The following is a 23,280-nucleotide window of genomic DNA, read 5'->3' on the forward strand; positions in this document are numbered from 1 at the left end:
GTGAAATATTTTGGTCTTTCTTTTCTTTAGACATCTCACTGAATAACACTCGAGCAATTTATTTTTGCATTTTTATATGGAAGAGATAACAGAATACAGAGTTAAAGACTGGGATGTGAAATTCATCTTTAGCAGTTGTGACCTCATCATTAGGGTCAGGCCATAACTATTGAATAATATTTGAGGACACTGAACAAATTAATAACCAGAGAATGTTAAAGTTGGAAGGAGCTATGGAACTTATTTATCTCCAATACTTAATTTTACAGACTCGGTTTCACTCAGTAAGAATTTTTGACTCTGAGTTAGCACTGGATTGGCTGCTGGAAACCATGGAAATGGAAAAATGAAGGCTTATAGAGGTCCTGTGACGTATCCAAGGTCACAGGTTAGGCTAGATAGCTCCTCTTTGACCCATTGTCCATATTCTCTGCTCTCTACTCCTGGATGCTGACCTTGAGGGACATTTTATCGGTAAGATTTCTAGTCTTCTGGCTTCTAGTTGAGATTAGAACACCTGTGGAGAACACTGCCCAAAGATCAGAGGATGAGGAGGAAAGTGAGATCAGGGTATTTATCCACCTGTTCCTTCCCTTGTGGTTGCTTGGAGCTGGCTGCGTGCTTGGAGTGTCAGGAAGCCCTCTCCACAAGATTTGCTGGCTTCAGATTCTGATTACTGCTCCCTCCACATCTTCCTTGGGCTACAGATGGCTACAGGTGGTTATTAACCCCACGTTCTACATTTTCCCTCGTGGTTTCCCTATATGCTGCCCGTATCTTCATAAATAATTCTTTAATTAAATTTTCCTTAAATTACCCTATTTTAACATGCCATCTGTTTTCTGTTGGGACCATGAGGGATATACAGCTTATAGAATGATTTTCAGTTTACTTGATTTGGTATGTCCTCTGGGAGGTTTGTAAACCAGTTTTTACTTAAGGTTAACAAAACTCTGATCATCGATAGAGCTTAACTATTTTTTTTAAATTTTATTTTATTATGTTATGTTAGTCACCATACAGTACATCATTAGTTTTTGATGCAGTGCTCCATGATTCATTGTTTGCATATAACACCCAGTGCTCCATGCAATACTGCCCTCCTTAATACCCATCATCAGGCTAACCCATCCCCCCACCCCCTCCCCTCTAGAACCCTCAGTTTTTTGCTCCGAGTCCATAGTCTCTCCTGGTTCGTCTCCCCCTCCGATTCCCCCCCCACCGAGCTTAACTGTTTCTAAGCTATTGATGCAGGAGTCAAAGTAGGAACAACACAGCAGAGTCAATATGGTGGCAGTGGAATTTTACCTTCAATTTCCTCAAGTTGATACTTAATAGCTGGTGGCTCAATCACATTCTTTGATTCTGAATTCTAGCAAGTGGATTTCCATTTGGTGAGAGATACCTGTTCTGTCCCTCTTCTCTAAACATATGGTGATAGGGTAAGTCATTGTGTTTTGACTGAACTGTTACCAAGTTTGATTGTCAAAGCAACACAATTGAGACTGTGTTGGCCTAGACCTATGGAAGAGGGGGTGCCTTCAGAAGTCTCAGGAAAGCCTTTAATTTTGTCTTTCCTACTCTCAGCTCTCTTAAGATTCTATTCAACTGCTGGCTTATGGTTAAAATCCTCCAATAGTAGAGCCCATTCTTGAGCTTAAGACTTTGATCCTTATTCAAATTGTACTCTCCTTGAGAGTTAAGAACATGTTAAACTCTTGGTGATTAAAAAGGATCTCAAGTAAAAGTGTTTTAGGTCTTTCTGAGAAATTTGGGAACAGAGAGAGATCTGAGAGGCTTGGATACTGTAATTAGTGGGGGGAAAAAAGGAGACACTTAAATGTGGGGAAAATATATATCATAAATTTGCCAGACTTAGAAATAAGATATGATTTAAGAGAAAGTTGAGAAAACTCTTTCTCAATCATAGAACTGGGTATAATGAATGCCAATTGGGAAAACAGTGAAAAGCAATTTGAGTAAACTGCCTTGTTTATTGGTCCCCGTCTTTGGCATCATACGTAAATATATGTTACAGTTGTGTTGAATGGGATGCAGTAAATAATAGCAGTATTTATTGACTTACCATATGCTAGACAGTGTTCTAAGTATATTACATTTATTAACTCATTTGATGTTCCTAACAATTTCATGAGGAAGATGTATTATTGGTCTCTGTATTAGTTTCCTAGGGCTATTGTAACAAAGTACCACCAACTGGGTGGCTTAAACAAAAGGAATTTATTGTCTTAGTCTAATGGCTAGAAGCCCAAAATCCGGATGTTAGCAGGGTTGGTTCCTTCTGAGGACTCTGCAGGAGAATCTGTTCTAGGCCTTTCTCTCAGTTCTGGTAGCCTTAGACATTCCTCACTTGTAGATGGTCTTCTCCCTATGTCGCACTGTCTTCCCTCTGTACATATCTAACTGTGTCCAAATTTCCCATTTTTCTAAGGACACTCCTCATACTGGATGGATTAGAGCCCACTTCATCTGATCTTGATCATCTGCACAGATCCTATTTACAAACACAAATGTGTGTTGATAAATGTATATACCTGTATCTTAGCTATGGGATTGAAGGTGTTTCACATTATTTTGCATCCTAACCACTTTTTATTGGGCTTTGTCCCTAATTGGAGGTGGTTCCTTTGGCACCTGCCTTGGTGCATTCAATCCATAGCCTGATAAGGGTGTTTGAGGGATTATCGTGGCCAATATTTTTTTCACCATTGACATAAAAGCAGCAGGATTTTGAGAGCTAGAGAGGCGCGTAAAGCAAGATGGAGAAAGGGAGATCTGATAGCGGCAGACTGTGTTTAGAGCAATATGGCAGCACCTGCTCTTTGCCCACCCTCTGCCTGGCACCTTTCCCCTCTCTCAAGTCAGGACGTGGTACAAAGGGAGAGACACGTGCCTCTGACCTTGTCATGCCCTTCCTACCCTCTGAAGAAGGCTTGAAGCGGTCCTTTCTGGGTATGATGTCAGTGCTAGTGCTTGAGGTGGGGAGTGAATTTAGTGACTTCAACTCTCTCTGTCCTTCTCTGCATTCTTACAAGAATAATGGAATTCCAGAAAGCCATAGTGTAGAGAAACATCCGAGATCGTGTAGAAATCCTTGGGAGAGACCATTGAACTAATTGTCCCTTAAGGTTGCTTCCAATTCTATGATTCTAGAATTTATTTTTCAAATAAAGAAGTTGAGGCCCTGAGAAGCAAGTAATTCGAAAAATAATATATCAAGAGTTAGTGCCAAGGCAGGACTGCGTGACTGGTGAAGAAGACTTTGCACGCCCATCATCACATCCATGAGCCTCCATGTCAGTCCTCCGTCAGAATTTGTATTCCTTCTGCCTTACTTTTAGACATTTGTTTCCTAGTCAGACTCTATGACCTTTCAAGCTCTTGTGAAAAGGCTCATTCACCAACTATGGTGAAATATGCCTGCGAAGAGGGTGGAGGTAAATGTGCCAACACAGCATGCTGCTCCCCCTTCATTGGCATGACTTCTGGGGTCCCAGTGAAGTAATAGCTCACAAGACTGCCGTCCCCCACACACTACCACCTGATGCCCTTCAAAATGCTAACGTGGGAAACAACTTTCCAGCTGAGAACCTTGCTGTAACTATAAATTTGGGAACAAGAAGAGATACAGTATTTATTTACTAAAAAAAATTTTTTTTTTGAGAAACAGTATTCAATTAAAAGTTCTGCTTTGTTTTGGATACCAAGCCAAGAACTGAGGTGTCTCAGCTTTTATACGTGCTCTGTCAGTCAGAGAGAGACCTGTGGAATTTGTAGTACTTTGTACTGTGGAGTAGATTGTACAGGTGAATTACTCTCTTCTTTTCTGTTCCCTCCTTCAGAACTCAGCTGGCCGCAGGAGGCTCTGGGATGATGCATGTCTACTCACACTATGCAGACAGTTTCCATGTCTGTCTTAGCTCCTCTCATCAGAATTTATATTTACCAAAAAACGAGGCAGCGAGATTGCCAGTAGCCATTCCCTGAGGTCAAGGGCCCCGTTATGGCCCAGTTCTTTTTTCCTTCCCACAGCACCTAACATAAAGCCCTGCACCTCTTAGTCCCTCTGTGAGCACTACTGCTAACTGACTGACCTTTCCGGCCGGCCCCCACTATAGCATAAGTTTGTATCAGCAGGAGAAGGAGCAATTCTCCTCTCAGCTGCCCTGCCAAGCGCTCAGGAGAATTTTGTCTGGGGGCTGTGACAGGAAGATCAAAGAAGAGACAGTACATGTAATCAATTTTTGAGCTCTATCCTCTAAGTATGTGTGAGTCTATAGTAACTAGTAATGATTTATCCTAACACATCTTCATCTGAATTCTAGAACATCTTCTAAGCAATACTCCATCAATCCTCCAAGCAGTTTTTAACATAGATGAGAAAATGAACATGTTTTCTATGACTCATAAACAGTATGGATGCTCTTAATAAACCCAATTTTATAGAGATTGTGATGATGATTTCTCAGCCCTAGCTAAGTCAGAGAAATGAGTTCACTCTGGGGCAATCACTCACTGAATGGAAAGTTGTGTGCAAATGTAAGAATGACAATGGATCTGTCTGATACCTGGTGCCTCATAAACATTAATTATATGTTGAGTAATGTGTGACTCCATAGAAAATTCCTTCCTTATATTTAAAAAAAGTCTTTCTTATTTTTTAAAGGACAGGAACGCTACATATAACTGTAAAAATAAAATATACACAAGTATATATAGGAAAATGTGAAAGTCATTCTCATTATTTTGTTCTTTCAGACTCCCTGGTAGTAATAACCATTAACAACTTGTGTATCCTTGCAAGCCCTTTTTCCTACATATGTACATATGTGTATTTAAGAAATATAAAATATAAAAATCTATATATTATTTATGAAATATAAAGGTCTATATATCATTCTGTAACTCATTTTCATCACTGAGTAATGCATGCTGTGGTATTAACAAATCTATAAATCTATAAAATCTATGCTTTTTAATTGCCACATACCTTCTTTTCAGCCAAAAAGATTTTTAAGGCATCTCCTATTGATGATCATCTTTGTTGTTTCTAAGTATTTTCATACTGCAAACAATGCTACAATAAATATTCTTGTGAACAGAAATGCTACAATAAACATTCCTGTGGCATTCTTTGCAATAAGAAAAGAATTGTTACAATTCTTTTTGGAGAAGGGAAGTGTGTTTTTAATGTAAATTCCTAAAGGAAGAATTGCTTTCAAAGGGTAATTCTGTTTATGTGAGGGTAAGTCCTAAATGTTTAAGACCCTCATTTATTATTATTCACAAGATGACATATTGGCTTAGTGGCTAGATTCAGTCATATGCCTGCAGTCAGCTGTGGGTTGGCTAGGCAGTCCTGCTGATCTTGGTGGCACTCTCTCACATGTCTGGGGTTAGCTAGCTATTGTCTGGTCTGATAGCCTCAGCTCTGAAGCTTAGTCTGGGCATGTTCTCTTACGGTAAGACAGGTTAATGAGAGGGAGTAGAAATGATGTGGGAAACAAAGGCAGAAGAAAAATTATTAAATTTCCTTACTACCTACAGCCCATTGACAAGTCCTTGAAACAGGCAGAGTGACATTCCTCTAGGGACTCAACTGCCTCAATGTTAATACTTTGCCAAGGGCAAAAGGCATTCCTAGCCTGACACGCCTCCCCCCCCGACCCCAAGGTCCTGTAAGTCTACTTTAACGTATAAAAATTCCTTTGGAAACTTCCTTTACCTCTAAACCACCCCCCAAAATATGTGCTGGCAATCATCCCCCAAGCATATGGCCCACTGATATACATCTGAAGGGTTTCATGACTAAGGTTTTATTAGACGGTAATAAATGACCTTTTCCCAACAATAGCTAACCCCCTCAAGGTCCTGGAAACCTTGCTTCCAAAATTTCTTAGAGACTTACATTATCCCTAACCCCTTCCCAACTTGAAAGTCTATAATAGGCCATTCCTCATGACCCCAGTGCAGCTCTTTCTGCCCACGGGTCCTGTCCCCGGTGCTTTAATAAAACCACCTTTTTGCACCAAAGATGTCTCAAGAATTCTTTCTTGGCTGTTGGCTTCGAACCCTAATAACGTCTTTCCTACATCAGAACATCAGAAACATGTAAGCATTTCTTCAAGTCTCTTAAGTTGAGCTAACTGTTATCCCATTGGCCAAAGCAAGCTACATGGCTGAGAGTATGGGGTATGTGTGGGAGGGCATTGGCAAAGGTATGGAAAATTAAGATCATTTTTGCAATCAATTTCTATACATATTTAAAAAGTTTACAGATGCTGCCAAATTGCCCTCCCACACAATTTGTTTTTACCACAACATATGGTGTATAGGCAACAAAATTTAGTCTCCCATGTGAAATGTTAGAAACATAGCACAATTTTACTTTAATGACCTGTGTCCCTTCTTTTTGATTTCTGCTAAAATGTTCTAGGACAACTAAGTTTATTACAGTTATTGCTTTTTTCTATTGTATAGTTTTCCTAAAGATTTATGATGTTTATATTATTTTTTATAACTAAGTTTTAACTTTAATTAAAGCAACTTTAATAGTTCTTTTTCTAGCTTTAGTCATAATTAAAAGGGAATTAATATGTACTGTTAATCTTTCCATAAAGTAGCTTCTATATTCCAATGATTGTGTATTTTGCACTACCTCTTAGTTTAATGAAATTTTGTTCTTAGGTAAGTTTGCAAAACATAGGCACAGGTGCTATATTTTCTGAGATCATTTACATCTAACAATCCTTTTCTGTTGCTTTGATATATGAATAAGGTGAGGCTAAACTATTGGGTCACATATTTCTCCTTATTTATCTACTGTCTTCTGGAATTGAATGTTCCTATGGAGAGCTTTGAGATAGATTTTCTTCCCCTCTCACTCATTCGTTTGACACTTATTTACTGAGCTTCTACCATTGGACAGGCACTACTCTAGGTATTGATTGTATAGAAATAAACAACATACATGCGAATATCTCTGCTCTCTGGAGCTTAAATTCTAGTGGGAGGACATATACAATAAGCAGAATGAATAGATAACGAATGATCTATATTGTATAGATAAATAAATATAATAACAAGAAAAGGAGGGATATGGAGTGCCAGAGTGAGGGGTACCTTTAAATGGGGCAGTCAGGAAAAGAATCCATGAGAAGTTGACATTTGAAGGATATGAGTGAACAAGACTTACAGATATTTGCATCAAGAACATTCCAGGCAGGAGAACAGCAAGTGCAAAGGCTCTGAGGTAACATGTCTGGCAAATATGAGGAAGAGTATGGAGGCCTATTTCACTGGAGCAAATGAAATAAGGTGAAGAATAGAAGAGATGAGGTCAGGCTAACTGAGGTTAAGATCAGGTTGAGCCTTATAGATCATTTTAGAAATTTGGTTTAGGGGCAGAGCAAGATGGCGGAGAAGTAGGAGACCTGGATTTCGTCTGGTCTCAGGAATTCAGCTGGATAGGGATCAAACCATTCTGAACACCTATGAACTCAACAGGAGATCGAAGAAGAGAGTAGCAACAACTCTCTGAACCGAGAAGCGACCACTTTCTGGAAGGTAGGACGTGCGGAGAAGTGAATCTGAGGCGATATTCAGGAGGATAGATGGTGGGGGAGGGGGCCGCCGTCGGCCGCTTCTGGCAAGTGCTAGAGCCGCGGAGCACAAAATCGGACCTTTTAGAAGTCGGCTCCGCTGAGGGACGTCGCTCCAGTGGCTAAGCTGGGGGTGGAATCCTCGCGGGACAGTGTGGTCTCAGGACCCTCGGGGTCACAGAAAGACCGGGGGTGCCTGAGTGCGCCAGAGCTCCCAGGTACCGGAGCGGGGAAGCCGGCTGCAGAGATGGAGCCAAGGAGCAAGCTCTCAGCTCAGGGTTGCCATAAACTGTGATCCGCGGCCCAGTCGGGCCACTGCTCCTCCAGCAGGAACCCAACAAGAGGCAGAGCCGGGGAGACTCCCCTCCCTCCCCCAGGAGGAGCGGCGCGGGAGTGCACCGCAGGGATCTGCTGGGTTTGGAGACTCCACACGGGGTCAGGTGCCAGAGATAGAAATGCTCGGTCACAGGCCGGGTGAGCACAGAGTGCGGCCAGAGACCAGGGACACGGGAGTGACTGACTGCTTTTCTCTGGGGGTGCACTGAGGAGCGGGGCCCCGAGTTCTCATCTCCTCCAGGAGGGAGAGTGGGAGGCCGCCATTTTCACGGTCGTCCTCCAAAGCTGTACGGAAAGCTTGCAGGAAACAAAAACTCCTGAGAGCAAACCCGAGCAGCTTGCTTAGCCCGGATTGGGCAAGGGCAGGGCAATTCCACCTCCGGCAAAGACATTTGGGAACCACGGCAACAGGCCCCTCCCCCAGAAGATCAGCAAGAACACCCAGGCTAGACCAAGGTTACTGATCAATGAAAATGGCAGAACTCCAGTGCTAGGGGAATACTGCACATAGAATCCATGGCTTTTTCACCATGATTCTTTAGTCTTTCAAAGTTTTTTTTTCTTTAACTGTCTTTTTTTTTTTTTTTGAATTTTTCTTTTTCCTTTTTCAACCAACATCTTATCAGTCACTTTTTTAAAAAAAACATTTTTATTTTTCATTTTTAGAGTCATATTCTATCCCTTCATAGTAGTTACCCTTATTTTTGGCATATAAATATAAGTTGTTCTCTCTTTAAAATTTTGAGATACAGTTTCTTCTAACAGATCAAAATATACCCTAAATCTCTAGTGTATGGCTTTGTTCTAGTCTCCTGCCTGATCACATTCTCTCCTTTTTTTCTTTTTAAATCCTCTTCTTTCTTTTTTCAACTTCTTATCTTACCAATTCCTTTTATAAAATTTTTTATAATTTTCATCTTTACAGTCATATTCCATCCCTTCATCATATCAGCCCTTATTTTTGTACATATATAAGTTTTTTTTCTTTAAAATTTTGGGAGGCACATTCTTCTAACAGACCAAAATACGCCCAAAATCTAGTGTGTGGCACTGATCTGTGCACCAGCCTGATCGTATTTGATCATATTCTGGTTTTTTTTTTATCTTTATCTTTATCTTTTTTCTTTCTTTCCCTTTCTTTGCCCCCTATTTCAGGTCTTTTCTGATTTGTTTAGAGTATATTTTTCTGGGGACGTTGTTACCCTGTTAGCAGTTTGTTCTCTCATTCATCTATTCTCCTCTGGACAAAGTGACAAGACAGAAAAAAATCACCTCAACAAAAAGAACAAGAGGCAGTACCGACTGCCAGGGACCTACTCAATACGGACATTAGTACGATGTCAGACCTAGAGTTCAGAATGATGATTTTAAAGATACTAGCTGGGCTTGAAAAAAGCATGGAAGGTCTTAGAGAAACCCTTTCTGGAGAAATAAAAGAACTAAAATCTAACCAAGTGGAAATCAAAAAGGCTATTAATGAGGTGCAATCAAAAATGGAGGCGCTAACTAACTGCTAGGATAAATGAGGCAGAAGAAAGAACAGTGATATAGAAGACCAAATGATGGAAAATAAAGAAGCTGAGAAAAAGAGAGATAAAAAACTACTGGATCATGAGGGCAGAATTCGAGAGATAAGCGATACTATAAGACAAACAACATTAGAATAATTGGGATCCCAGAAGAAGAAGGAAGAGAGACAGGGGCAGAAGGTATATTGGAGCAAATTATAGCAGAGGACTTCCCTAATTTGGGGAAGGAAACAGGCATTGAAATCCAGGAGTCACAGAGAACCCCTCTCAAAATCAATAAAAATAGGTCAACACCCCGACATCTAATAGTAAAACTTACGAGTCTCAGAGACAAAGAGAAAATCCTGAAAGCAGATCGGGAGAAGAGATATGTAACCTATAATGGTAGAAACGTTACATTGGCAACAGATCTATCCACAGAGACCTGGCAGGCCAGAAAGGACTGGCATGAGATCTTCAGAGCACTAAACGAGAAAAACATGCAGCCAAGAATACTATATCCAGCTAGGCTCTCATTGAAAATAGAAGGAGAGATAAAAAGCTTCCAGGACAAACAAAAACTAAAGGAATTTGCAAACATGAAACCAGCCCTCCAGGAAATATTGAAAGGGGTCCTCTAAGCAAAGAGAGAGCCTAAAAGCAGCATAGATCTGAAAGGAACACAGACAATATACAGTAACAGTCACCTTACAGGCAATACAATGGCACTAAATCCATATCTTTCAGTAGTTATCCTGAATGTAAGTGGGCTAAATGCCCCAATCAAAAGACACAGGCTATCAGGTTGCATAAAAAAACAAGACCCATCAATATGCTGTCTGCAAGAGACTTATTTTAGACCCAAAGACACCCCCAGATTGAAAGTGAGGGGGTGGAAAACCATTTACCATGCTAATGGACACCAAAAGAAAGCTGGGGTGGCAATCCTTATATCAGACAAATTAGATTTTAAACCAAAGACTGTAATAAGAAATGAGGAAGGACACTATATCCTACTTAAAGGGTCTATCCACAAGAAGATCTAACAATTGTAAATATCTATGCCCCGAACATGGGAGCAGCCAATTATATAAGGCAATTAATAACAAAAGCAAAGAAACACATTGACAACAATACAATAATAGTGGGGGACTTTAACACCCCCTGACTGAAATGGACAGATCATCTAAGCAAAAGATCAACAAGGAAATAAAGTCTTTAAATGACACACTGGGCCAAATGGACTTCACAGACATATTCAGAACATTCCATCCCAAAGCAACGGAATACACATTCTTCTCTAGTGCCCATGGAACATTCTCCAGAATAGATCACATCCTAGGTCACAAATCAGGTCTCAACCAGTACCAAAAGATTGGGATCATTCCCTGCATATTTTCAGACCACAATGCTTTGAAACTAGAACTCAATCACAAGAGGAAACTCAGAAAGAACTCAAATACATGGAGGCTAAAGAGCATCCTACTAAAGAAAGAATGGGTCAACCAGGAAATTAAAGAAGAATTAAAAAAATTCATGGAAACCAATGAAAATGAAAATATAACTGTTCAAAATCTATGGGATGCAGCAAAGGCAGTCCTAAGAGGAAAATATATAGCAATACAAGCCTTTCTCAAGAAACAAGAAAGGTCTCAAATACACAACCTAACCCTACACCTAAAGGAGCTAGAGAAAGAACAGCAAATAAAGCCTAAACCCAGCAGGAGAAGAGAAATCATAAAGATCAGAGCAGAAATCAATGAAATAGAAACCAAAAGAACAGTAGAACAGATCAACGAAACTAGGAGCTGGTTCTTTGAAAGAATTAACAAGATTGATAAACCCCTGGCCAGACTTATCAAAAAGAAAGATGACCCAAATCAACAAAATCATGAATGAAAGAGGAGAGATCACAACCAACACCAAAGAAATACAAACGATTATAAGAACATATTATGCGCAACTCTATGCCAGCAAATTAGATAGCCTGGAAGAAATGGATGCATTCCTAGAGATGTATCAACTACCAAAACTGAACCAGGAAGAAACAGAAAACCTGAACAGACCTATAACCACTAAGGAAATTGAAGCAGTCATCAAAAATCTCCCAACAAACAAAAGCCCAGGGCCAGATGGCTTCCCAGGGGAATTCTATCAGACATTTCAAGAAGAATTAATACCTCTTCTTCTGAAACTGTTCCAAAATAGAAACGGAAGGAAAACTTCCAAACTCGTTTTATGAGGCCACCATTACCTTGATCCCCAAAACAAAGACCCCATCAAAAAGGAGAATTACAGACCAATATCCTTGACGAACATGGATGCAAAAATTCACCAAAATACTAACCAATAGGATCCAACAGTACATTAAAAGGATTATTCACCATGATCAAGTGGGATTTATTCCTGGGCTGCAAGGCTGGTTCAACATCCGCAAATCAATCAACGTGATACAATACATTAACAAAAAAAGAAAAAGAATCATATGATCCTCTCAATAGATGCAGAAAAAGCATTTGACAAAGTATAGCATCCTTTCTTGATCAAAACTCTTCAGAGTATAGGGATAGAAGGTACATACCTCAATATCATAAAAGCCATCTATGAAAAACCCACAGCGAATATCATTCTCCATGGGGAAAAACTGAGAGCTTTCCCCCTAAGGTCAGGAACATGGCAGGGATGTCCACTCTCAGCACTGCTCTTCAACATAGTACTAAAAATCCTAGCCACAGCAATCAGACAACAAAAAGAAATAAAAGGCATCGGAATCAGCAAAGAAGAAGTCAACCTTCACTCTTTGCAGATGATATACTTTATGTGGAAAACCCAAAAGACTCCACCCCCAAAACTGCTAGAACTCATACAGGAATTCAGTAAAGTGGCAGGATATAAAATCAATGCACAGAAATCAGTGGCATTCCTATACACCAACAAGACAGAAGAAAGAAATTAAGGAGTCGATCCCATTTACAATTGCACCCAAAACCATAAGATACCTGGGAATAAATTTAACCAAAGAGGCAAAGGATCTATACTCAGAAAACTATAAAATACTCATGAAAGAAATTGAGGAAGATACAAAGAAATGGAAAAACGTTCCATGCTCATGGATTGGGAGAACGAATATTGTGAAGATGTCAATGCTACCTAGAGCAATCTACACATTCCATGCAATCCCCATCAAAATACCATCCACTTTTGTCAAAGAAATGGAACAAATAATCCTAACATTTGTATGGAAGCAGAAGAGACCCCGAATAGCCAGAGGAATCTTGAAAAAGAAAAGCAAAGCTGGCGGCATCACAATTCCGGATTTCCAGCTCTATTACAAAGCTGTCATCATCAAGACAATACGGTACTGGCACCAAAACAGACACATAGATCAATGGAACAGAATAGAGAGCCCAGAAAGGACCCTCAACTCTATGGTCAACTCATCTTTGACAAAGCAGGAAAGAATGTCCAATGGAAAAAAGACAGTCTCTGCAACAAATGGTGTTGGGAAAATTGGACAGCCACATGCAGAAGAATGAAACTGGACCACTTCCTTACACCACACACAAAAATAGACTCCAAATGGTTGAAAGACCTGAATGTGAGACAGGAGTCCATCGAAATCCTAAAGGAGAACACAGGCAGCAACCTCTTCGACCTCAGCCGCAGCAACTTCTTCCGAGAAACATCGCCAAAGGCAAGGGAAGCAAGGGCAAAAATGAACTATTGGGATTTCATCAAGATAAAAAGCTTTTGCACAGCGAAAGAAACAGTCCACAAAACCAAAAGACAACTGACAGAAGGGGAGAAAATATTTGCAAATGACATATCAGATAAAGGGCTAGTATCCAAAATCTATAAAGAACTTATCAAACTCAACACCCAAAGAACAAATAATCCAATCAAGAAATGGGCAGAAGACATGAACAGACATTTTTCCAAAGAAGACATCCAAGTGGCCAACAGACATATGAAAAAGTGCTCAACATCGCTCAGCATCAGGGAAATCCAAATCAAAACCTCAATGAGATACCACCTCACACCAATCAGAATGACTAAAATTAACAAGTCAGGAAATGACAGATGTTGGCGGGGATGCGAAGAAAGGGGAACCCTCCCACACTTTTGGTGGGAATGCAAGCTGGTGCAACCACTCTGGAAAACAGTATGGATGTTCCTCAAAAAGTTGAAAAGAGAGCTACCATATGATCCAGCATTTGCACTACTGGGTGTTTACCACAAAGATACAAATGTAGGGATCCGAAGGGGTATGTGCACCCCAGTGTTTATAGCAGCAATGTCCACAATAGCCAAACTGTGGAAAGAATCAAGATGTCCATCGACAGAGGAATGGATAAAGAAGATGTGGTATATATATATACAATGGAATATTATGCAGCCATCAAAAAGAATGAGATCTTGCCATTTGCAACGACATGGATGGAACTGAAGGGTGTTATGCTGAGTGAAATAAGTCAATCAGAGAAACACATGTATCATATGACCTCACTGATATGAGGAATTCTTAATCTCAGGAAACAAACTGAGGGTTACTGGAGTGGTGGGGGGTGGGAGGGATGGGGTGGCTGGGTGATAGACATTGGGGTGGGTATGTGCTATGGTGAGCAGTGTGAATTGTGCAAGACTGTTGAATCACAGATCTGTACCTCTGAAACAAATAATACAATATATGTTAAAAAAAAAAAGAAGATAGCAGGAGGGGAAGAATGAAGGGGGGGAAATCAGAGGGGGAGATGAACCATGAGAGAGGATGGACTCTGAAAAACAAACTGAGGTTTCTGGAGGGGAGGGGTGTGGGAGAGTGGGTTAGCCTGGTGATGGGTATTAAAGAGGGCACGCTCTGCATGGAGCACTGGGTGTTATACAGAAACAATGAATCATGGAACACGACATCAAAAACTAATGATGTATGGTGATTAACATAACAATAAAAAATTAAAAAAAAAGAAATTTGGTTTATATCACAATGAGAGGTAAAAACACTGGATGGGTTTGAATAGAAAAGTGACAAGGTCTGACTTAGTCATTTAACCACAATATTCTGGCTGTTTGTAAGTGACTTTAAATTTGTTGTTGTTTGTCTTCTCCTCATGGATACTCAGAGAAAACTTAAATATTTTTTATCCTGAAGTATAAAAACTTTCTCAGCATACGCATATTAGTTGTGGTGGTTTTATGTTACTATTTTCTGTAACATACTATATGCTTTTGACTCACAAATTTAGTTCTTTCTTCATTTGGGGAAAGTTTTCTTCTGTAACATCTTTTAATGTTTTTTTAATTTCCTGTACTATTTCGTATTTCAGGGGCACCCTTCATCAGTTTGTTGAAATGCTGGTGTTTGCCCTCCTGCTATCATTTTTGTTTTACATCCTTCCCTATCTTTGCTTCCTCTGTATTTGGTCTATAATTTTCTCAAAACTATCCCCCACATATCAGAATTATTTTTCTCTCATTTTCCTTACTTCCTGCTTCATATTTATTTATTGTTTCCTAGCTGTCTGTGGTCTTCAACCTTTTTCATTGCCTTTATCTTTAAAATTTTCTATTGTGTTATTTATTTTTCCTCTGACATCTTATTACATAGATAATTTTCTTTATTTTCTGTCATAATGCAATGTCTAAACGTCTAATTTCTTGGCATATGCTTATTCTAGAAAAATTTTTTAAACTTGTTCCATTTTTTATTTTTCCTGCTCTAGTATTTTTGTGTTGTTGATGAGCCTTTTGTATTTATGCTTTTCATTTTTGAAAGGGGATGGTGCTGTCTAGGCCTTTTCATTGCCCTAAGTGGGTTCGGTGGTTCCTATTTTGCTCCCTTCTGTTTTCACCTGGGTCCTCTTTGCACCCTCATCTTATAATGTGAGCTTGAGGCAAGGTGTGATGTGTAATATTGTGTAATGTTGCCTTCTGTTTCTGAGGGGATAGTTGCTAGAAAGAACACTTACACCTATAAGGGACCTCAATTTTATGTTTCTGTTTCTTTCTTTATGGTTATTATTATTATTATTTTTTTTTTGAAAAGGGTGTGCAGTATAAGACTGAATCTTTTTTTCATATGAGGTAGGACAGTTCTGTCGTTTTAAACACACACAACACTTAGGGGGCTTGTTTTACTTAGAGTGGAAAATTATGCCAGGAACAAAGTCAACAAAAAGAAACAAACCACAGGGACCCCTGTGATGGCTCAGTCAGTTAAGCATCTGCCTTCAGCACAGGTCATGATCCCAGGGTCCTGGGATCCAGTCCTGCATCCAATCCCAGGGTCCTGGGATCCAGTCCCGCATCCGGCTTCTTGCTCAGTGGGAAGCCTGCTTCTCCCTCTCCCTGCCGCTCCGCTGCTTGTGTACTCTCTCTCTGTCTCTCTGACAAATAAATAAATAAAATCTAAAAAAAAAAAAAAATACGGTAAGAATACTTAAAAAAAAAAAGAAACCACAAAAAGTATCAGGAAAGAACCAATTAAGTGCAGCTCCAAGAATCTAGCAGTGCTTTGGGTCATGGTTACATGCAGCTCGGTGTGGGTGTCTGTCTGTGTGTCCATCCTGCATACTGAGCTGGAGGTGCACGACATGCATCAGGCGCCTGCTCTAACATGGAGCACCTGCAGATATCCTCAGGTAGCTCCATCTGAACTTTAACAGGACAAACAAAAGGAGATCATTCCATAGGCTGAAAACAAACAACAAAAACAAAACGACACTTTCTTTTCCCCCAAATGAAACCAACATGAAAGGTCCTGTGTGATTCCAAAATTTCCAGAGTAGAAACGGAATGATCTGAAATGTCAAAGACCCCATTATTTTGTAAAGAAAGTATACCTCAAAATATTCCAGTTCCCCACGAGAACAACAAGATACTGCCTTCTCTACCAGTGCCAATGCCAAGGGTCTGGGGAGGGCAGCAGGGAGGGCTCCCACCCTGTCCCTGCAGCTCTGCCTGCCCCAGGCGCTGCCCTCACTGAGGACCACGAGTCTCTGCTCCCGGTTACAAGCTGAGCTCAGAGTGGGGAGGCGCTTCTGGAACCAGGCTTTGTTGCAGGTGGTTTTGTTCAGGTGTGATTTCTTTCTTTAAGGAGTTTGAAGGCCATCTACATTTTTGTGTTTTCAGTGCTGAGGTGAAGTCCAACCGCAGGGCCCTCTACCCTCCGAGACAATATGCTTCCAGCATAGGTGAGAGACAGTGTCTCCTTTTGGCACCAGAGAGTTAATATAAAAGAAAAACTGTCCTGATGGAGTAAACAGTTACACAGGAGCTGGAGGCAAGGACAGTGATAAATAGGTTACACATTAGAATCCGGAGGCAAAACATCCTGACTTTGCAGCTTACAAGACCCTGGGGCTAACAGACCAAGAACCGCTGGTGTAGAGCCTGCCTCCCCTCTTACTCCTCTGCTCTGGGGTAACCCCTAGACTCATTACAATGCATGGTGGTTTTAGTCCCACAAGGAGGTTCCCATAGAAACCTTGTAGGTTTCTCCCAACCTGTGGGAGGAGTTCCCCAAATGATTGGAAGCAGCCTCTATTAGAGACCACCCTGTCCATGATCCAAGACATCCCCCCCCCCATAAAAAGAAAGTACCCCTGTAGCCTCAGGGCAGTTGCCACCTCTGGGCCTGCCCACTCTTTCTTCTTGAGAGTGTACTGTCCTTAAGAAACTGCTTTGTGCTTGCTACCTTCCTTCTGGCTGTCTTTCTTTGAGCGTGGATCCCCATGTAAATCTTTTCGAGGGGAATCCAAGAACTGCAAACTCCTTTCACACAGCGCAGGTTCTCCTGGTGGTAATAGTCCCAGTCACTCATTTGGGATGTCCTTCTTCCCGTTGGCCGCCTGCTGTGGTCCACACTCAGGGCGAGGAAGATGCTTGTGCTGTCTTCCGTCTTGAATTGTCTCTGCTCTGGCTGCTCTGACTGGTCGCCCTTCTCGTGCTCTGTGGGCAAAGAGGCCGACACCGGCGCATGTGTTGCCAGCTTGTGCAGAGGACTCACCACTGCATTGTTCACCTGGTCGCCACTGGCAGCCAGGATTGGCACCGTGTGAGTCCCGTTTTGTGTTAGGGTTTTTTGGGCAACCGGTACCGGACCTGGAGGTACCTGTTATACTACGGTGACTGTCTGGACAAGGGGTGGTCTGTGACGGCTGAGTGGTCCAGCCAGCAGTGCCTAGTGTGGCACGGCTAACTGCCAGAATAGGTTCTACGTTCACCTTTACTTCTTTGTGATCTCCATTCTCTTGCAGCTGTGCCTTAGGAGGGGCCAGCATGGCCCCCTGAGTGACCATAGCCTGGCTGGCGACAGTGTATGTGTTTGCTGGGGCCAGGCTGGCCCTGCTGGTGATAGACACAGCTGGGATCTGATGGATGACGTGCACAACAAGCTGCCAGGAGGCCGAGGTGGTCACGAGGCTGTGACTGTGTAGGTGACAGGCCTGATGGTTGGTGGCAGCTGCTGCTACATGGCAATTAAAAGGGGCCAGCTAGACAGCCTCGTGTGCTCTGGGCAGACGGGGCCTCTTGGATGACAGCCAGTTTGGACTGTGAGGTGCCAGGCTCAGGCTCCAGGGGGCGGGGGCGGTGAACCTTCTCTTAAGAGGCTCTTGGGGGTGTGGGCACCACTGCAGTGAGCAGACAGCACTCCAGTGTGATTGGGAGAGGCTGGGGCCCTTCTAGATGAGAGAGGTCCCAGGGCGGGTTTTGAAGGAAGGCCACGCCCCTAGGCCGTCTTTTCCTAGGAGCCTGCTGTATTTATTTGCTTTCAGAGCTAGGATCTATCCTCTGGAATAAGCCTTTGCCTGGTTCTTCCTGGGAACCTGGCATTTTGATGAAATAACGATTCGGAGAGATTGCAGCAAATTGAATTCTGCCAGTCCTTGTCCACAGTCCTGTAGTATGGATAATTTTTAGTGATGAATAAATTCTATTTAGGGTGAGTTGTTTATCAGGACCCATTGTAATTGCTTGTACAATCAACTGTGAGGAGGAATAAGGTGGCTTTGAATCCTCTTCTGGGCTTTCTCCACCAGAAGCTTCCTTTTCATTTTCTGGCTGCAAGTTGGCGGCCATTAAATTGAGGTCATCTGGTATCACACAGCCCATTTTGTACCCCGAAAGGTCTGCTCCTGGGAGGCTGGATGAGCAGGCATTTGCAGCACTGATGCCTTGCGTGGGGGAGGGAAGGGGACTGATGAAGTGGGCCCTGGTGTCTGGAATGTTGATGGCCAGGGGCAAGATGTGGGCCAGCACCGCTTGACCCCAGAGCCTCCTGCTACTCCCTCTTGTCATTGGACAGGGCAGTGAACGTGATCTTGATGTTTGTGCCTGGGAACCTGAAAGCGCATGCGCGGGAGCTGCCCCGGCCTCCGCTGACGCCTCCGGAACACGCTGCGCTCCAAGGCGCCATTCTCGCTGAGGCAGCGCGGGAAGTGGTTTGGGGCGTGAGGCTGTCGTGGTGACGCAGCGAGATGAAGCTCGAGTGGCCCATGTTCACATCCACTGAGCCCTGCAACAAATTGCCCGGTGATCACCGACTGCTTCTTCATCAGGTACTGGAACTCGTGGACCTGGCGGCACGAGCCCTGGGCCTGCGAGTGTCCCCGGCAGCCATGGAGCTGAGGGACGCATGAGGATGCCTGGTGAGCGGCGAGTGAAGGCTTCTCCATAGTATTGATTCATTGACTGATTCATAGATTTATTTATTTATTTTAGAGGGAGAGGGAGAGCATAGAGGGAGGGGCATTGGAAGAGGGAGAGAGAGTCTTAATTGGACTCAGCGCTGAGTGCGGGGCTGGGTGGGGCTGAATCTCACCACCCTGAGATCAGGACCTGACTGGAAACGAAGAGTCCGAGGCTTAACCAACTGCGCGACCCAGGCGCGCCTCTCCGTAGTTATGAAGGACGTATCTGGGGGGTATTCCTCTGTGGTGAAGGGTGCTTTCAGTTTGAGAATGCTCCTCCACCTCAGGGGGCGTTTATGTTGGTTGAGTTTGGTGGTCCTTTGGCTTCCAGGAATCACTCTTTAATCCGAGGCAGTGGAGAAGAGTGTTTAGAAGAACAGCCTATATTTCTGCCCCTATACCATTGAGTTGAGTTTGTTCTAAGTTAGGGGTATCAGTGAAGGTTCCATGAATTTCTTTTTTCCCCTCTGCTGTCCTTTTCACCCAGTTGTCAGGAGAAGTCATCACTGTGTTTGTTCTGGGAGCCCTAATTGTTCTGTTTCTGGAAGGAACTTTTAAAGGACTGTTTGAGTTAAGCTTCCTTTACTTGTTTCACAACTGATGATAGGTTCTTTCTTTATTCTTTCTCTTTTTGGAGGATAGTGTCATATGTTATATATTTTATGTCTCTCTGCCATCTTTCTCTGTAAGGTGCTTGCGTGTGTTTAATCTCCTTGAAAAGTTCTCATAAAACTTGCTTTGTGGCTACTTTAAAAACCCTTCACTATTTTAGTCTTCATGATGTCTGTCCTATTCATATAACACCTATCCTATGCCTCAGAGGAAGTGAAATGTGTGTGGTCATGGTTAAGATCTTTGAGGGAATTCTCCAGGCAGCTTGTATCATTTCTTTTAAAAATGACCCAGAATATAATGACAAGTAATTTTATAGAAGATTCACTTCTGTCTTTCTGAATTTGTTCAATTTAAGGATCATTTTTGTTCCCCTCTGATATAAAACAAGGAACCTGGCTGGGGGTGTCTAGCAAGTAGTGTCCTAAAGTATATGGATTTGTTTCCTGGGGCTGCTGGTAACAAATTGCCACAAACCAAGTAGCCTGAAACAACAGAAATTTATTCTCACAGTTCTGGAGATTAGAAATCCAAAATTAAGGTGTCAGTAGGGCCATCCTCTCTCTGAAGAAACGAGGGAAGAATCTTCCCTTGACTCTTCCCAGCTTCAGGCAATCCTTGGCACTCCTTGGCTTGTAGCTGCTTCAATCAGTCTTGTCATTACATGGTCTTCCCTGTTTGTCTCTGTTTCTCTGTGTGTCCTCTCCACTTTTAAGGGCCTTATTAGTCCACTGTAACCCATGATCTCCTTTTTACTGAACTAATTGCACCTGCAAAGATCCTGTTTCCAAATAAGGTCACATTCTGAGGTTCTGGTTGGACATGAATTTTGGGGCTATACTATTCAGTCTACTAAGTAGGGGTTGGGGCAGGTAGTGTGTAGAGACTGAACCACTCCGGACTAAGAAGCACATAAGTGTTGGTATTTGAGTAGTATACCAGTGAAGGAAGATTAGAAATCATGGTTTGTCCTCTCTGTACACTCAGCTACCCAGTGTGCCTTCAAGGCTTGCTTAGGGGGTGTCTGCAGGTATGGAGTATAATTAGTGTCAGTGAGGGAAGGATCAAGAGGAGTGCTATAGGAGAAAAGATACTCGGTTTCACAATGAGCCCGTTTGTTTCTTCAAGTATTAAAAGTGGAAGCTTAGAGCCTGATCCAGAAGAGGATCTGCAAAGTGGGAGCTGCTCTGTAGCAAAAATACAAGGAAACCGAAGTGGTTGGATATTGTTTTGCATAATGCCTTTCCAAGTACCTCGGGTTGAAGCAGCTTCTCTTCAACCGCAGCCTCAGGTCAAGAGCTGTATTTGTTTTTCCTCCAGCAGAGGAACCTTCGTCTTCAGCTCTTGCATGGACCTGACTTGGGAGGAGGTGGGGTCATGAAGTAGGAGAGAGCACAGTGGTGAGGACAGTGCAGACACCGGCACTTGACATTCTGTCTCCAGAAAAGTAAACATTCATGATTGCTACCTTGGCTACTATCCTCTCACCCTGATCTCTAATCACCCATGCTAATGTCGAAAAGGACTTTGAATCTGCTGACTTTTGCTTGAGCTTAGAGTTTTTTCAAAGCTCCAGAGCTGCTGAGAAAACTCTACCTAGTAGGGAAAAGGTATTTACTCCATTGTCTCATTTACATACATAGTTGATTAGATTTGAAAGGTAAAGTATAATGTTGGCTAGTTAAGAGTAAGAATTCTTTCTTTCTTTCTTTCTTTCTTTCTTTCTTTCTTTCTTTCTTTCTTTCTTTCTTTCTTTCTTTCTTTCTCTCTTTTCTTTTCTTTTCTTTCTTTTCTTTTCTTTTCTTTTTTCTTTCTTTTCTTTTTTTCTTTCTTAGAGGAGGGGGAGAGAAAGAGAGAGAATCTTATGCAGGCTCCACGCCCAGCATGGAGCCTGACGCAGGGCTGGATCTCAAAATCCTGAGGTCATGACCTGAGCTTAAATCAGGAGTTGGATGCTTAATCAGCTGAGCCACCCAGGTGTCCCAAGAGTAAGAACTTTTTAGTCACTTGAATTTTAGAAGCTTCCTGATGAAGAAATAATTCAAGCATTAAAAACTAGCTTGTCTATTTCAATTACCTTTTATTATTTGCCTGAGATTTGACCATAAAAACACAATAAATCTAAGAAAGAACAGAGTTATGCTCAGGCACCAAGTGGTTTCAGTTACTCCAGGCAGAGAAACCTCTTTCTGAACCAAGTCTCAGCTGGTGGGACTCCTTTCTTGCTTGCACTTCATAAGTAGAAAAAAAGTGAAAGCCTAACCAAACATTCTCAGTTGCCAAGGAAACACAACGTCTTCTGCTGAATGGAAGAGAAACGTGAACTTTCCAGTCTTGTTGATTCACTGTAAGTCGATACCAGTGATCCCGAGTAAATGGTTTGTCAAACAACGGAGTTCTGTTGTCCTTTGCATAGATGGGAACTTTATACATGGTAAAAATCCAATACTAACTGATTACTTGAAAGTGTGGTATTGTGATAATTAGGTGGTTTTACTCTCTATATGTCCTCCACTCACCACTGCTTAAATGAACTTTTACATGTACAAAACATGTATGGGTACAGAGTCAACTCAGACTAGTGCAGTTCAAAACCACACAGTTAGAGTCTTATATTTTAGGTTCTGAGCGGGTAATAGTTTAGAAGCATGCTTATAACTATGGCCCCCTATAGATGAGCCTTTCCTAATTGGCTTCACATGGTCTGCAAAGATAGCTCTGTTTGCCATTCTCATGTGAGAAGAAGTCATCCCTTGGCTGTGTGAACAGAAGTAAGAAAGAGTGCCTACTCATCCTCAAGGATCACATATTCTAAGTATCAGGAATAGAGCTTTGATTGAGCATGGGCCTTATATAAAATCGCAGTGTCTCTCACCTCTTCAAATATGGAGCAGTATGAAGCCTCTGCTGAGGGAAAGATGATCACACCATGACTGCATTTTCATTAAGCTTTGATTGGACAACAGGTGATTAGGCAAGAGTTGTTAGAGGACATTGCAAGTTTATAAAACTTTGAGATTCTTCTTTAAATAATGAAAAAAAAAGCCCTCAGGAAGTATTAGAAAAGCTTTCTTTAATGTCTCTCTGGCCTCTGGTATAGTGCTGAGTACATGTTAGCATTCCATAAATAGTTATCCAATGATTGATAAGCTTTGCAACTATTACACTGTAGAAGGTCATTAGGAATGAGTGGTTGTTGAGAAAGGAGATAAAGATTAACAGAAGAATGAAAATAATTCAAATAAAAATGAAGTCTGTGCTTTAGATGAATTAACATGGAAATTCTTGTGCATGTCTTTAAAAAATATGGTGATATTTTCAAATGCTCAAGACTCCTAATTACCCTTATGGATATGAATGGTTAGAAAGCTTGTTATTACCCTATTGATCATCAGCACTGATTTGATTGATTTCCCTGGATAGTCTCTTATTTTCCTCATTGATCTAAATAGCCCCTGGAAGCTGAGCTCACCAGACAGAGAAGAACCTTGATCTAGGGTCCCTTTCTCTGTG

General features: G+C 41.8%; 1 pseudogene; it reads right to left on the reverse strand.

Moving 5' to 3' along the window:
- Window positions 1–17,075: 17,075 nt before the first annotated feature.
- Window positions 17,076–19,020, reverse strand: LOC112825990 (forkhead box protein K2 pseudogene; annotated as a pseudogene).
- Between the last annotated feature and the right edge of the window lie 4,260 nt (window positions 19,021–23,280).

This window comes from Callorhinus ursinus, unplaced genomic scaffold (genome assembly GCF_003265705.2).
Source record: "Callorhinus ursinus isolate GAN/ISIS: 27379988/994484 unplaced genomic scaffold, GSC_fseal_2.0 scaffold4, whole genome shotgun sequence".
In the NCBI taxonomy this organism is placed as follows: Eukaryota; Metazoa; Chordata; class Mammalia; order Carnivora; family Otariidae; genus Callorhinus; species Callorhinus ursinus.